The 18,072-nt window shown below is 34.5% G+C and overlaps 1 protein-coding gene across 3 annotated transcripts in view; it reads left to right on the forward strand.

Annotated features, from left to right (window-relative positions):
* Positions 1 to 557: 557 nt before the first annotated feature.
* lig (ubiquitin-associated protein-like lingerer) overlaps positions 558 to 18,072 on the forward strand; it is a 543,185-nt gene continuing 525,670 nt past the window's right edge. For all 3 annotated transcript variants that reach the window (XM_089590028.1, XM_089590031.1, XM_089590030.1), the window contains exon 1: positions 558 to 823. The gene's annotated coding sequence lies outside the window, so the exon portion shown is untranslated. The remainder of the gene's footprint in view (positions 824 to 18,072) is intronic.

The following is an 18,072-nucleotide window of genomic DNA, read 5'->3' on the forward strand; positions in this document are numbered from 1 at the left end:
TAGAGTTAAAGGGATGAAATCGAGAATACAAGAGTCTCTCAACGAATAAAGAAAAAAAATTATTTAAAAAAAATGGCATAATGAAATAGGTAAATTACTAAATTTTATTATTGCTAGGTATGTTAAATGAGCATTTAAGGGGGGAGGAGGGTTAACACAATTAATAACAACTAATTAATGGGAAAAAGCCTATGGCATAAAAATCCCAGATTTAATGGCGCAAATCAAGATTACAATTGAAGAACCGGTCGTACATTAATTATTTGAATTATAGTGTGTGATGGTGTGTGTGTGTGTGTATGAGGGGGAGGACCTGATGGTGACGACTCCCAAGCTCGAGCCTGAGATGTTGGTCACGTTCTTAGAGAATATATATATATATATATATATATATATATATATATATATATATATATATATATATTCTCTAAGGTCACGTTGGTCGCCCTTGCCCACGGGTCGTCTCTTCTCTCTTGTATGACGCGATAGGGCTTTTATGATTCTGCACATATAATAAATATCCACGCGTTTGCTGAGTGTAATGTCAGCCTCGTCAAAGAGCCGCTTGTAGGAACGAGTTTAAACTTGGATATGACCATAACTTCCAGCTAATATATTCCACGCTATGCATCTTAATTTTTTCTATACTTATTATTTACCTTGTAATGGTGTAACTTTGTAAAGGAATGTTTTTTACAATGATTGTAATTTAAGACGTTAAATATCGCAACATTGTTATTTCGGTACAGTTACATAAATATGAATTAATGTAATTCTAGTTCTCAGTTTTTTTGTATCATAAGGTTAATCTCGATTAAGAAAGGTAAATTTTTCACCTACTTCCATTATGTATACAGTAAACTTTAGCTATATTGGCCTTTAACGTTTGCTAAATTTTATTAAAATAGTAATGCTTATGTAAGCTAAGCCAGAGAAGTGGTTAAGTTTAGTAAGTACTGATTATGATCACGTGACTGCAACTCTTAAAAACACACCTATTAAGATACATATCTAAAAATTTAGCACAATTTTATATTTTGTCCAATGTGGTGCATAAATATGTTGATTTCTAAAGATTTCTATTTGAACCGTGAATATCAGATGCTGGATGTATCAAACTTACTGGGAAGTTTTTACTTAAAATATACTTATCATCAATATTTTCATCCCAATCATTGGCATCTAAAATTAAGTACTGGACTGTAGCAAGGGATTGAACCTCTTTAACAAATGTAAATTTTTTTTTATTGATCTAATGGTAGAACATAAGGTTTGGCACATAAAAGATTATTTACTTGTGTATCAAAAACAAATTATAAATGAGCACATTTGAACTTGTTTTTATGATCCTTCATGTTATATATTTCTTTTTCTGTGTGTAAGTATATTAAGTAAAAGTAAAGTTTGAATTGCAGTCTCATGTATGCCTTACGTTAATAGGTAGTTTGTAATCCTTAAGTCACAAAAATGTAAATTTCTGTAAATTTTTCTTGCGTCAAGAATCATCTTGGTATACGTAATGTAAAAACATCTAGAAGGAAAAATAGATTTCACAAGTCTCCAAAATTATCCCAATATTTTAACATGAAGTTTATTATACATTGGTGTTCTGGAGTACAAAGTTTATGTGACTTTTTTATATTACAATCAAATAGAAACTTGAACAAAGTGAATAAAACAGACTTGTGTTATCTTGAATATACTCATTTACTAATGAGAACTCAATTCCAAATTATTATGAGACATATTTATTACTTAAACAATTTATTTCTTCACCTATGATACTAAATTGAATTTGCCATACTCTATCTTTAGAGACTGTTACTTATAGAATTGTCCATAAAAAAATATTATTGATAATTTTTGCAGTTTGAATTTATGTAAAACGGTGACAGTAAAATAATATTTCATTACATTACCAACATTTTTGTTTTGTTCAGAATGACTTTTTTTCTCCAACTAGTTGATTTTTGGCTTACATGGTCCATCTTACACTTTCTTATGTGATACTTAATCAAACATGTATCGTTGTATTGTTAAGCTCAGTATAGTTATTAGCTCCACTTGACTACTGATATTGGTAAATTTCATTGAGTGTTCATAGCTGCTGGGTATGGTAACACCAAGTAACTGAAACTAGCTCTCATAACTGCTATTATTAAAGAAAGTTCTGTTTTTGAGCATCTAATAGAACCCCATTTGCTCAACATTTTCTAAAGAATCAGAATATGATTAGCATACTAATTGTCAATATTAAATTGTTAATCAGCATTAATTTAAAGCAAGGAACCATGGCATGGCATCTTTGAAATGATAACTCGCAATTGAATAACTTGAGCTTTTTTAGCAATACTTCAAAACTTACTTTCGTTTTTAACTTTCTGCAATTACTGGTTGCTTATGTACAAAACTCTGAAGCTTTCTGATCAGATATAGTCCGGAAACCAGGGTACTTTTTGTAGCCGATAAAGGTCCATGTCTGCACCAAAAGGTTTTTTTCACGTATTTTAGTTGGCTGAGTCCGATTATCATAAGTACTCGGCTGTAAAGTTGTCTGATTAACTGTTATAAATATTTCTAAGAGAAAAAGTGTGCCTATCATTTTTTCGTCAAACCCTTAAATTTGTTTACGAGTAAAAAATTAACAAAGTTTCGAAAAACATGGTTGTTCACAAAATTCGACTAAGTATTGCACAGTTATCAATGCACATTTTTTAATCCAACAAGACTTGAAATAAACCAGTTATTGAACTTCTGAATTGTCAAGTTTATTTCCAAGGATGCTTATTTTGATATATTGTAAATCAGTTCTTTAGAAGACAATAAAAACTAATAACGATTTGCTAGTATATATCAGTGCCCTCCGGTGAATTTGGAAATTCAAAGTGATCAGTGATCCGTTGGGGGCGAAATGTAAGAAAATAAATAAATACAAGTAAAGTGTATTTAAATTTTCTGCGTTGATTTATTGATGCGCAACGTTTCGCTGACAATATGCGTCAGCCTCATCAGGCGCAGATACGCGAGAATTCGTAAGTTTGGTTGACTTACTCGTCACCTGTCGTGCTGTCGACTGACTGCTCAGTCACTGACTGTAACGTCCATGTTGTATTCTGCATCCTTCTGCTGCTTGGTCATATAAGATTATCAGACTATCTCATTGATAAAACAGTCATTTAAGGAGTACTTTATTTATCCAGGACAGTTTCATGTAGTGTCATTACTAATGCAAAACAAAAAATGATATATGTACATGAATTGAAAGTAATAATAACTATAAAATGGAAAATGTTGTACAGAAAAACAGCTTAAATAGAAGTTTAGATAAAAAATATGAATATTTGATGAATGTTCAATACGTTAACCATCAAACAAATTTATTGACAGAAAACATACAATAAAGTATTATATTATAAAAAAATTTTTATTAATGACTAATTATTACAATATAAAAACATACTGTTCAGAACTTTAGTAACAAGTCATATAAAGTTTATTTTAAATTATGGTTCAAACAGATTTTAAGAACAATTGTTAAAATTTATGATGTTATGTTACACTTAAAAATGTCTTAAATTTAATTACGTGACAAAATTTTTTTGATGTTTTTGTTTTTGAAACTAATTTATATACCATTAAATTAAATAACACAAACTAATGTTTATTTAAAATACGTTGTTAAATTTCATGGCGTTTTGTTGAATTTCAAAGTGTTATAAAATTTTAGAACGTAACATGAAATTTTTATGTTTCGGTATTGATAACTGATTTAAATAAACATTAAAATTTGAAAACATTCAGTAGTGCGTTTTTTTAAACAAGTTATCAAAGATTATAACTTTATAAAAATTGATAAACACAACTTAATGATCTTGCAAAAAAACTGATTCAATTGAATATTAAGTTTAATAGTTTAAAATATCACTTTCAAACAAGGTATACAATTTTATGATGGACGTAGAATTATCTTACTAATATATACAGCAAAGTCGCTAAAACCGTTGTAATCGCTAACTGCGAAAACCACTAAACCGATTTTGTTAAAATTTTGCATACTAATTCTTGATGATTCCGAGATGGTTTAAGCATAGTTTTTTTCTTGAAAAAGTTGATAACAATAGCGATAAATAAGCTCCAAGTTTTGCTAAAGTAAGTTAGCTTTGCTCTTCAGTTTAGTAGGGTCCACTAGGTAGCATCCAGGTGAAATTAAAGCCACCCACAATTAAAGATAGTGAAAAGTGGTTATAAGATGCCCCATCGAGTTGTCGATTATCGTAGTCGTTCATCGACAGTACACCGAGAACAGAGTTCTTCTTTCATGGGAAAGCGAAATAAATCGGTTTTTACCCCGGATCGCTGAGGTAAAGATAACCGAGTGCCATGAAAAACTAGTCGTTTGGGAAGTTAACGTCTCCGGAGGAATATCAGGAGATGTGTCCAGACAGAGCACATCCTGCTCCAATACTTAAGAGTTTTGTAGCTGTTCAACCATCCGGACTGGAGCTGTCAGAGAATTTTTTACTTCAAATGCAAGCCAAGAAAGACAGCTCTGAAGAGTACGGGCAGCCACAACGGCCTCCTTCTTAGTGGTCATCCCAACGGCTTACCTACAGAGAAAGTATCCTCTAGGCCCATTTTCCCGACTAACGATGAGTGGTTGGTTATTCGGGGAACTACCCGAAGACAATATGTTCTTAAGTCAGCGACGTACCTCCCTCCAGTACGGTCTTTGTACGCAGAGACTCCAAGGGTTAAAGTCGAGCTATCCGCACAGCCAGCTCCCCATCATCAAGAATAATAATAAAGAATGGCTAGAAGTATCACTACTGATCCTTTTCAGTGCCATCATAAGTATTCACGTCCCTTACTTAACCATCAATCTTATCGCTTCTTTTTAGCGCCACCTGACGTGAAACTACCTTGTCAATAAATACATGTTCACTACGATTTCTGGCAACGATTCGTCGACTAAAAGACCATATAGAGCTGGTCACTATTAAACCAAGTCGGTCATTCACTGGCAGACGTCACGAGCAGAGTTGTTCGTCACAGAGCTAGGAACCCCGGTCACCGACGACCCTATATTATCAATATACAATAACAGGCCAGAGAATATTGACCTAAGGTATAGAAACAATCACGTTTGCTGGAATTTTAAGTCAAGAAAGAGTTTCCTTCAGATGCTCACTGGTCCTTTTCAGGGTCATCGGACGTAGAACTACCTTGCTAACAAATATATTACAACTTAATAAAGTTAAAAAAAATAGCCTTTAGGGCTCACCAAAGTCTTAACTATGCCAAAAAGTTCCAAGAAGTCGAATTGGAAGGGAAACCCCAAATACATCTAATAAATACAATTTTAGGCGTCAAGAAAATGACGATGAATATTTATCGAGATTAAAGCAGCATCGGAATTGATAAATAAAAAATATATTTTGTGAGAGGAGTTTCGTTGTGGATGCAAGAGAGAGCGGACGTATCGAGCGCGCTGAGAATAGAATATTAAGAAGTTATTAAAACAAAAATAAAAGAATATATAAGTACGAATAAGTGTCAAAAGTAGAGAAATAGCAAAGGAGAAAGTGTAAAGTGAACAAATATAAGAAATTGAAAAGATGAAGTGAGATTAATAAGATCGTGTCAGTGGAATAGGAATGGTACACGTGAAAGATAAAGAGTAGTGGGTAGAGAAGAAGGTAGATAATAAAAGAAGGTGATAATAAGTGGAAAAATGAGTGACAAGAGAACAAGAAACAGTGTTAAAGAAGTGGTGGTGCGAGAGAAAAGTGAGGTTAGTAGAGTATAGGAAAAAGGAAGCGGCAACTTAAGAAAGAGGTCGATAAAAGGGGCAAGCTGAAAGGTATATAAGGAAAGTCCCTGGCCAAATGAAATAGCGGTAGATAAAGACGAAGGTAGGTTATCAAAGAGAGTCCATAAGAAAGATTTCTGGAAAACCGACACTAAAGAAAAGGATATATCCGTAAATGTATCGATAAGAAAAATTCTTACATTATTGATTGAGGTCGTTAAAGAGGATTTCTGATGAATTGACGTGAAAAAGCCGGTCCAGAAAGAAACTATGGTATCGACAAGAATCTGAAAATGACCGGAAAAGTGACAGATGTAAATGTGAATACAAGAAGTAATGCAAATGTGAAACCAAAGGAGCAGTCTTTATTAAACTTCACAAAAGAAAGTTGAGAGAATAAAGGGTTAAACGATAAGTTGAGCAGATTGGAAAATAAGGTTGACCGTACGATTAGTATTCTAGCAAGGAGAGATGAAGATTAAAAAGAGGAAAAACAGATGTGGATAAAAGAGGGACAACAGTGGATAGAAGAAAAGAAGGCACTAGAAGTAAGAATAAGCAAGTTGGAATGGTAAAAAAAAAAACGATGAGAGAGAAAAAAGGAGACCGAACATTGTGATCAAAGGAGCAAATATTGAAAGAGAGAATCTGGAAAAGAATGTGGAAGAATTCATTGAACAAAAGATCAAAGTAAAAGTAAAGGTAGAGAAAGCTAAAGAAATAAGTGTGAATCCTGGGCAAAATGTGAAGAAGATAGTTGTAGTAAGGTTGCTAAACAAAGAAATGAAGGAAAAAGTAATGAGGAATAAAAAATATATGGAGAGAGGAGTTGACATAGATAGAGATTTAACAAAGAAAGAAAGAGAGATTCAAAGAACTACTTTAAACAAGTCAAAAGAGCAGAGGAGTAAAGGAAAGAATACACAAATTAGGTATATGAAGATAATGGTCGACGGTAAGTGGTTTAGGTATGATGAACGGAAAGAAGAGCTCACTGAAGAAAGAAGCAGGAGGCAAGAATGAAGAGAACGAGAAGATAGAGAGAAGGAGGAAGTGAGAAGAAGGAATGTCAGTATTTGTGTGTGGAACGTTGCGGGAGTGTTAAATAAAGACAGTGAAGTGTGGAAGTACTTAAGTGGTTTTGATATAATAGTGTTAGTAGAAACGTGGTTAGAGCAGGATAAGTGGACTAGTGTAGAAAGTGAGTTGTCAAAAAGTTTTGAGTGGAAGTGTATAGCAGCGACAAGAGAGCATAAAAAAGGTAGAGCAAAAAGAGGAATAATATTAGGAATAAGTAAAAAGATGGAAAGCAGAAAATACAAAATATGGAGCGATAATATAATAATGCAGAAGATAAAATACGTAAATCAGGAGTGGAAAATCATAGGAGTAAGGTCAAAACGTAGAAGGGACGATGGAAATGATAAAAGAGAAAGTAAAAACTAAGGAAAGAGGAAGTGTACTAATACTGAAAGATTGGAATGCCAGAACTAGGAGAGAAGGAAGATAAATTGATGAAATGGATGGTGATAAAAAAATGAAGGTAAGAAAGTCAAAAGACGATAAAATAAATGAGGAAGGAAGAAGACTAATAAAAGAAATAACAGAAGAAGTATAGTGTATAATGAATGGGCAAAAAAGGAGAAGGAGAATTCACATACGTTGGCAGCCGAGGGGAATCTGTAATAGATTATTCAATTGGGAATCAAGAAGCCTTAGATCAGGTTAAAGAAATAAATATAGGACAAAGAACGAAATCGGATCATATGCCGTTGGAGGTATATTTAGAAAAGGAAGTAGAAGTAGGAATTATAGAAAAAGAAAAGAGGATAACAGTGAGGAGGGATTGTACCCAAGAATTAATAGATCAGTAAAGAGAAAGATGTAAGGACTGGAAATGGAAAGAAAAAGAGGTGGAAGGAAGATGAAAGGAATTGAAAGGAATAATAGAGAGTGCGGTACCTAACGTAGAAAAACAGTTTAAAGTGTGGAAACTGGGAGATAAAAAATGGTACGATAAAGAATGGAAAGAGAAAATGAGATGTTTAAGAAGAATAATGAAGATGTGGAGAAAGAAGGAAATAAAAAGGAGTAATTATATAGATAAAAAAAGTGAGTACAGAAACTGGTGTGAAGCAAAAAGGAAAAGGTTTGAAAGATTAAAAGAAGAAAAGATAAAAAACACAACACCGAAAGGTGAAGTGTGGGAGTACATGAACAGGTTCAGAAAAAAACGAAGGAATGAAATAGATAAAGAGATTACAGTGGAAGTGTCGAGAAGGTATTTTATGGAAAAGTTAGATGGGAAGGATGAAGAAGAAATCGGGAGAGAAGAAACAAGAAAAGAAGATGGAAGGACAAATACAGAGGATTAGGAAAAGTTGAGCAAGGAAGAATTTGAGAGACAGATTGCAAGGTTAAAATAAGAAAAGCACCGGAAGAAGATAAGCTAGAAAACGAAGTATGGAAGTACATGCCTAGTAAAGTAAACGCAGCCCTTTGGGAACTGGTTAAAAAAGTATTAGAAAAAAGGAAATTACCAGAGCAATGGAAACTAGGAGTGATATGCCTGATTCACAAAAAAGGTGATAAAGATAAGTTAAAAAATTATAAAGGAGTTACATTAACGTGCACAGCATATAAAATTTATGCAAGTTTGTTAAATGAGATGCTGAAGAAGGAAATTGAAGGTAAATTAGCAGACAGTCAGTTTGGATTTGGAGAAAAGAGAGGAGTAATAGAAGCAATATACACACTGAAACCCATTGTGGATGAAAAATTAAGCAAAGCAAGAGGAAAAATATTTGCCTGTTTTGTAGACTTAAAGGAAGCATTTGATAGAGTGGATAGGCTGGTTTTAACGAAAAGATTTATAGAGATAAAGGTGAATGAAAAGTTAAGAAATAGGATTATTGATATCTATAAAGAAACTAGGAATGTAGTCGAAGTAGGTGAGGAGGAATCCAAGGAATTCTGGACAGAGAAAGATGTGAGGCAAGGATGTCTACTGAGCCCAACGTTGTTTAATATATATCTAGCGGACTTGGAGGAGGAATTAAAGAGAGGGCAAGTGAGAGGATGCAGAGTTGGTAATGAAAAAATATGGAGTGTGTCTTACGCTGATGATATAGTATTAATAGCAGATAGAGAAGAAAAATCAAAAAAGATGCTAAAAAGATCTAAGAGGTATATTTGTAAAAAAAAAATGATTTAAAGCAAAAAAAAAAAAAAAAATTTAGTTTTGAAAAAAGAAAGGGAAAAAATAAAAGATGGAAGTGGGGAAGTGAGGAGTTGGAAGAAGTAGATGAAATAAGGTATTTAGGATATATACTACAGAGAAATGGGAGGAATAATAGACGTACAGAAGAAAGGAAGAGGAAAGCAGTGATCGCCATGAAAAATGCATGGAGCGTTGGTTAAAAGAATATTTAAGAATAGCTACAAAAGAAAAAGAAGATTATTTACAGCACTAGTGGAAAGTATAGCGTTGTTTGGTGCGGAAGTATGGGCTTGGGAAAAAGAAGAAAGGCTGGAAAGTGTACAAAAAAGATATGTATGTTATGACTAGATAGCAATACGTTAAATTATATAGTGGAGAAGGAGTGTAGATTAGAAAAGATGAGTACAAAGGCGCTTAAGAGAGCGTTAAAATTTGTAGAGAAAATTAGGGACTCAGACATAAAATTAGTTAAGGAATGTATAAGAGATAAAGATAAGGACAAAGATAGATGGAAAATAGGAAAAGAATCAAACAAAAGAGTGGAAATGCTACGTGAAAAAAAAAATAAAATAAACAAAATTCATGAAAGGGGTGGAATGTAAAGAAATAAGAAAAAAAATATTAAAAAACAAGGAAAAAAAAGAAAAAGAGAAAAGAACGGAAAAGATAGAGAATTCTCGGTACTACAAGGTACATAAAGATATAAGATATGAGAACAGAGGAAGAACCAGAATATTTGAAAAAGGATATGCCATTAAAGGATAGGAAACTAGTAGCAAGATTTAGGTGCGGAAATGAATGTAGGGGTATAGAGTATTGGAAAGGAGAGGAGGATAAAAAGTGCAGATTGCGCAAAGAAGAAGAAGAAGATTATATACACATATTAAAGAATTGTAGAGATACGGTAAATGAGGAATAAATAGAGAAAATACTAAGCCATGATGCAAACGAGAAAGAGTCACTAAGACGAGTTATCCGAAAAAGAAAGGAAGCAGAATATAACTAAAAGACAAAGAAGACTGAAGAAAGTTTAAAGTAGAGAAGAGAAATGGATGAATGGCAAGACAAGGAAGAAGAGAACAAAAAAAGAGTGCAGTGAAGAAAGAAGAATGAAAAAAATTGAATGGACAAATTAAGGAAAGGAGATTAAAATTTAAATTTTTGAGTTTTTCTGAATTTTTTGTTTTTTTGATTGTTGTTTTTTGAATTTTCGAAGGTTGTAAAATGATCTTGTTTGTTTCTTACAAATAATTATATAACATAAAGGTAAAGTAGAATTTAAAGTATGTGCAAATAGCAATGAAGATAATATAAGACAATATAAAAATTATTAAATTATTATGTAAAAAGAAGGTTAAATGTGTAACGGAACTTCTCCAAACCCGAAAGGGGTAAAGTATAAAATAAATAAATAAAGTATATTTAGTGATAAATAAGCTTTTCACTTTAACCCTTATAGTAATCTTTTGAAATTTTAAGATTTTTAAATAAGTAGTATAATATAATCTTTATTTTCAGCCTTTATGGCCCAGAAAAGGACTTGGTTTACAAATTCTTTCTAAAATTATTCTTATCCGGCTCAGACACATACCTTTCTACACTCCACACACTCTCATACTTAAATGACCACATCCTCGAGTCTCGTCTCTGCTGTATCGTTTCCGCTATTAAATCATACATGTACCCAGTATTTACAAATAAACATAACTTATGCGCAAACTCCTGATCTAGCTTTCTATTTCCAATTTATTTTTACATTCAAAATCATACCTTTTGAAGAGTTTCACAACCTCACCAACTCCTAGATCGCTTCTTGCATACAGATTTAATAGTCTTTTATATTCCGCTTTATTTTCTTGCCACTCGATACAAACCTCACAGTTATTTATTACATGTTCAATGGTTCCCGCTTCTTTACCACACAATACACACAATCTTTTCTCCGCTTCTAGCCAGTATTTGTTTCCTATTTCTACGTTACCACATCTTATTCTTGCAATAGTGCTAATATCACAATTTTTATTAAACCTATCTAGATACTTTGGCAACTTATTGTTATCGACGCGTTCATACCTTTTGTTATAACTAGCATTTTCAAAACATACCTTCAACCACTGCTGATCTAAGTCATACATTCTACGTTTAACATCACCTATTACATCTTTACCTACACACAAATCAATGTTCGCCGCTAAAGCACTCATACCAATTGCATTAAAGAATTTTTCCCTTTCCATACTATATAAATCTGTATTACCTAATGACTCTTTTTCTCTCCAACACTTTTTTACCAGCCGGTTATCATCCAATAAACTTATTTTTTTCTCAAAATTTAACGCTCGCACTCGCCACGCATTACATAACTTATCGCTTTTTGTTTCGCACAAAACAATGTACCTCGGTGTACAGAAATCTAGCTTTAGAACCCATCTTAAATAGTCAAGCTGCACTTTTTCAAGCTCCTTCTTTTCCTCCCATCCCCAAATCTCTGCCCCATATGACATCACACTTCTAACTAGGTAATTAAATAATAGCCTCCTCCTTCTAAAATCGTTCCTGCACTTGCCTTCCCCTATGCCCCATACTCGCTTTGCGGCAATTATACCTTTTATCTTCAAATGCTTAATATGATCTTTATAGTCAGCTCCTCTGTTCAAAGTCATACCTAAGTAATCGAATGCTGTAACTTCCTCCAGCTCTTTTCCATTAAATTCCCATTTTTCCTTTGCACTACCCCTACCTTTGTTGAAAACCATTACCTTTGTTTTTTTATAATTCATAATAAGATCCCTATTTCTAAGAAACCTTTTTAGCGTCCCAAACATATCAAGCAATGCTTCCCTATTTAAAGCAACCAAAACCACGTCATCGGCATATGCCAATGACCAGATCCTCACCCCCCCTACTGTTACCCCCCCAACATTTCTCGAACTAAACTCTCTCTCTAGAGCCGCTATATAAATACAGAACAGGACCGGACTCAGAACACACCCCTGCCTCAGACCCTTAGTACTCCAAAACCTTTCAGACAGCTCATTTTTTACTTTCACTCGTACTATGGTCTCTTCATACAATTCCATAATTCTAATAATTAAATACTTGCTAATTCCTACTTCTTCCATTACCTTCCACAACTTTTTTCTATTGACAGTGTCAAAAGCCGCAGTCAAATCCACGAAGCTTGCATATACTTTAGCCTTCCTACTTCTCGCTACTTGTACTATATGATTCAGAATGTATATATTATCTATAGTAGATCTTCCTCTTCTGAACCCTGCCTGTCCATCCGGTAAAATGCCTTTTTCCTCCACTTCGTATATAAGTCTCGTTCTCAAAACCTCTGCGTACGTCTTGTAGGCTGTGGAAAGCAGTGAGATACCTCTGAAGTTATTCACACAATTAGTATCACCTTTTTTATGCAACGGTACGACAACTGCTACTTTCCAGTCCTCCGGTACACCTTCACCATCCCACACTTTTTTAAATAGGTTGAACAGCAAACTGAACAATTCCTGCCCGCATTCTTTCCACACTTCATTGGGAATCCCATCCAAACCTGCAGCTTTCCTTTTTCTTAACGACTGTATGGCTCTCGCAACTTCTGCACTTTCTAGAACCTGCAAACTCTCCGCCAAACCTTGCTCCGTTCTTCTTTCACCTAAAGCTTTTGTGCGACTCCCATCAATAAGCGATCTGAAATGTTCCTCCCACTCTTTAATTGAAATGTTGCTTTCCTCTGCTGAAACGCCCTTCCTCTTCGTTCCAAGAAATTTCCACACTTCATTTTCATTCCTGATATTCCTTAACGCTTCCTCTTCCAGCTTCTTATAACTCCTTTTCTTATCGTTACAGTATTTTCTCCAATCCTTCCTTTTAGTTAAATAATCAACCTTATCTGTTTTCCCTCTCCTCCATTTGTAGTATGCTGCTACAACCTTTCTTTTTTTTGCCCTACAGGACCTATCCCACCACTTTCTTTCGCCTACCTTCCACCTCCTCACTTTGATTACTTTTCTTATCACTGCTTTGCTCACGATTTCCTTTATGACTGACCACATTTTATCCACCGCCTCACCACACACCGCACTATTCTCTTTACATAATACTTCTTCCGCCTGTCTAAATTTAACTATATCCTCTTCTGCCCATTTATAAATTGATTTTTTTACTATTTCATCATCTTTTATTCCTACTATATTCTCCATACCATCCAGCTTTCTAATGGTCAAACACATGGGCATGTGGTCCGAGTCCGCCCTGCCCGTAATTTTAAAATCCCTTACCCATTCTAGTGTACGATCATTCACCAGTATATAGTCTATAACTGAATTCCCCTGTGCACCTACATAGGTAAATTCCCCCTCCTCATCCCCCTCTCCCCAACCATTTAGCATAACTAAACCTTTATTCTCTACTACCTCTATCATCTGTTTGCCCTCATTACTCACTATTATATCCTTACTCTTTCTACCTACTAACTCACCACTGTCCATTGCTACAAAACTACCTAGCTCGCCTACTCTTATATTGAAATCTCCCCCAATTATAACCTTCTCTTCTTCATTAAATACATGCTCATTCATGAAATCTAAAACTGCCCTCAAATCGCCAGAGTTGTACACCGACCATACATTGATCCAACTGTTACCTATCCTTATTTTATACATTACAATATTATACTTTACACTAATAGCGAAATCATTTTCATCGCCCAATACTGATTTTCTAATACCAATTATAAAACCGCCTTTAGCCCTCCCTTTTTTATTTATTCTTACAGCCGCACTCGGTTTCCACACAAAATCACTTGAAAGCTTACTTTTAAATTTTTCCCACTGTTTTTCTTCTATCCACGTTTCACACAAACTTATGCAATCAAAATCCTCTATAAAATTCCAAAAATCTCTGTCCTTTTTGAAAATACCCGCGCAATTCCAAAAAACAAATTTAACATAATTCACCGACACATGACCATACCGCTTTGCTTCACCAGACTTTAACCTTACCTCTTCATATATGCCGCTAATTTTTCTGGGCTCTACGCAAAAAGCTCTTTTACGCTCTCACTAAAACTGTGCCTGTCTTCATCCACCGGTCCTCCTCCCTTATAGACTTCCTGGTCCTTCAGACTGCTGTTGTCATCGCCGGTTCCTGCTGCCTTCTTTCGTCTGCTGAATATCACCTCTGCCTCTGTCGAACTCCACCACTTATACCACTTCCCTCCCAGCCAGAATCCTCCTAAACCGCCCCTGACACTCTTTCCCGCCGCTTGCTTACTTTTAACCCATGCATTAATTTTTTCTTGCCTCTTCCTGTCATTAAAACTCAGATCATTCTCAATAAAGTATTTGGATTCCTTCAGTTTAAATTTATTCTTCATTATCACGGAACTATCCTCCCAGCTGCCTAACTTTACAACGAAAACATTACCACTTCGCCAAACATTTATAATTTTGACATGCACGCCAAGCTTTTCCCAGAAGAACTTGTCTACGCCCACGCGAAAATCGCCATGCAACGCTACGCCTCTCAATATGACATTCTCCTGCTTTATTCTTTCGTCCTGCTGCTTAACAAGATTTTTAATCGCATTTACCTCGCGTTCGGATAAACAACTCCTATCTGCACTGGAGAGGGCATCCCCTCTAGCCGACACACAGTGGTCCCAAACGCTGAAAAAATTATCAAAATTCGTGCTTCACACGAATTTTCAATCAATTTCATCAATTTTGGGCTTATTTTACTCCTAAGGCCATAACCTTCAAGAATCCGTTTCCCTCCGTCCTGTGACGACTTTGTATATGTATGATTTTTATGTATATATATAGCGAATTTCGATAGTCACATTACTGTGTATACATAAAAACGTTGTTAAAATCAACCAATTTGTACCAAACTTAGTGTACGGGGGTTTTTGGGGTCACTGATTACGAATCTGTAGTTGGATTTGCGAAATTCAAAATGGCGGATCCAAGATGGCCGACAAAGTTTTCAAAAATCAACCGATTCGCACCAAATTTGGTGTACGGGTGTTTTTGGGGTCGCTGATTACGAATCTGTAGTTAGATTTGCCAAATTCCAAATGGCGGATCCAAGATGGCCGACAAAATTTTCAAAAATCAACCGATTCGCACCAAATTTGGTGTACGGGTGTTTTTGGGGTCGCTGATCACGAATTCGCACACTGGGAGAAGGATTTATTAACTGTTAACATTTACGTATATTGGAAGAAAATTAGTTGGCATATTCATAACTACCATGATATATTTTTTATCTGAATAGCCAACTGTTACTTTACAAATTTTCAAACTGTAATGGTAAACAGACGGTATCTTAATATTTAATACACCAAAGTTGAGTTGCACCTGGATCACGCTAGGTACGTACGGTACGCGAGGCAGCAGAAAACTGGCTACAGTGATTCAGGAAGCCGAAAAAATTATCAAAATTCGCGCTTCCTGTGATTTTTCACTCAATCAATACGAATTTGGGCTTATTTTGTTCGTAAGATCATAGGTTACAAGGATCCGATTTCCTCCGAAGTGTCATCCATCATTATATATATGTAATCAAGGTATATATATAACAAATTATAACAATTCGCATTATTTATTGTAATAAAACAATGAAAAAGTATAAAAACGACCAAACACATGAGTTTCATTCTGTATATCGATGAAAACATCCCAAATTATGACTTAAGCGGGCTACATATACATATGTATGTAATAATGGACACACACACACTTACATACATATATGGGACGTTCTTTGTGAAACGGAACAAAGATCTGCCCAAAATTCTATAAGTCGTAAGAAATGTTTTATGGGCGCAAACTGTAGCTTAGTTAGGAGGCTTTCTTTTGCCGTCTGGCTTTTTTCCAAAATTAAAAATGGCGGACCAATATGGCAGCTGCAATTAGTCAAAATCACTCTAAGGTAGCTGTTTTACTTGATTTAAAATAATTTTGGACTTTCAAAAATCCAAATTAAGGCTTAATCATATGTATTTTTCATCGCTGATTACAAATTTATACTTATTTTTGATCGAGCACATCACTAATTCTTCCTAACCTCAATAAACTTCGAAAAAAAGTAGTTTTGCGTAGTTTTTCAACGTTTTGAACGTTAAAAAATTCTTAAAAAATGATTATCATGCGTATTTTTTATACCAAAACATGAATTAATACTCTTTGTTTGTCTACCTTATTGCTGAATTTTCCTAACCTCAAAAAACTTCGAAAAATGTCGTTTTGCGTAGTTTTTCAACGTTTTGAACGTTAAAAAATAATTATCATGTGTATTTCTTATACCAAAACATGAATCGACACTTTACTTTAGTCTAACATATCGCTGAATCTTCCTAACCTCAAAAATCTTCGAAATAAAGTAGTGTTGCGTAGTTTTTGATAGTATTATGCGTCAAAAAATTCTTTAAAAAATTAACCATCATGAATTTTATCTGATGGATCACATATGTTATTGTCACATTACTTTTTGCAAATGTTTTTTTTTTTCAATTTTTAATTAAAAACGTAGGTCTTTAGCATCATTCAGAGTGCACCACGAGGAGCTGCATGTCTACAATTTTAGGTTGCCCCTTCGATCCTCTGAATCCCCTTTCAGTCACTATACATATACCATGCATATGTATTCATTTGACACATTCAGGGTCGTTTGCGCCAAACGGGACTATCATATTCGTAATCAGCATCCCAAAAAACATAAATACACAAATTTTCAGCTCGATTGGTGCCTGACCGTGTTCGGAAGTACAGCCATTTTTTTTTTTTTTTTATTGAATGATATTCACACTATTCGTTTGTCAATAGGATCGCAACAAATACGGACATTTTCCAGAGGCTTATGATACACTCAGATCCGTTCTTTTCCATGTGTCGATCAAGTTCGAAAAAAAGCCATAAACATTTAACAGAAGAATTGCTTTCCTTGCTAAATTTTGAAAAGGTAACAGCAAATGAATCTTCAAGGGGAAAAGTGAATAATGATTTGTTGATTGGAAAAAAAAACATAGGGAATGTGTCAGACGATCGAAGCGATAATGATTTTAATTATGAAGGGAATAGTAATGATGATGATGATGATGATGATGATGATGATGATGATGATGATGATGATGATGATGATGATGATGATGATGATGATAATGATGATGATGATGATGATGATAATGATGTTTAGAACAAAAATAAGATGTAAATTAGATAAAATATTTATACAGTGGAATTTTTTATAAAAATACCAGAAATATAATTCATAATAAAAATGGTGTGAAAGCTTCAGATAAAAAATATATCATGGTAGTTATGAATATGCCAACTAATTTTCTTCCAATATTCGTAAATGTTAACAGTTAATAAATCCTTCTCCCAGTGTGCGAATTCGTGATCAGCGACCCCAAAAACACCCGTACACCAAATTTGGTGCGAATCGGTTGATTTTTGAAAATTTTGTCGGCCATCTTGGATCCGCCATTTCGAATTTGGCAAATCTAACTACAGATTCGTAATCAGCGACCCCAAAAACACCCGTACACCAAATTTGGTGCGAATCGGTTGATTTTTGAAAACTTTGTCGGCCATCTTGGATCCGCCATTTTGAATTTCGCAAATCCAACTACAGATTCGTAATCAGTGACCCCAAAAACCCCCGTACACTAAGTTTGGTACAAATTGGTTGATTTTAACAACGTTTTTATGTATACACAGTAATGTGACTATCGAAATTCGCTATATATATACATAAAAATCATACATATACAAAGTCGTCACAGGACGGAGGGAAACGGATTCTTGAAGGTTATGGCCTTAGGAGTAAAATAAGCCCAAAATTGATGAAATTGATTGAAAATTCGTGTGAAGCACGAATTTTGATAATTTTTTCAGCGTTTGGGACCACTGTGCGACAGTCCCGATCTACCACTACCGTTCAACGCGCTGTCTACCTCCTCCCCTGATGATATATTTACCACCTGCCCTACCTTATCGACCCCACTTTGAAATTTGTTTAATTTAGCTTTCAC

The sequence above is a fragment of the Copidosoma floridanum genome, unplaced genomic scaffold, assembly GCF_036245765.1.
Source record: "Copidosoma floridanum isolate Cflo_tuat_1 unplaced genomic scaffold, Cflo_Japanese_pri ptg000011l, whole genome shotgun sequence".
Taxonomy (NCBI): domain Eukaryota; kingdom Metazoa; phylum Arthropoda; class Insecta; order Hymenoptera; family Encyrtidae; genus Copidosoma; species Copidosoma floridanum.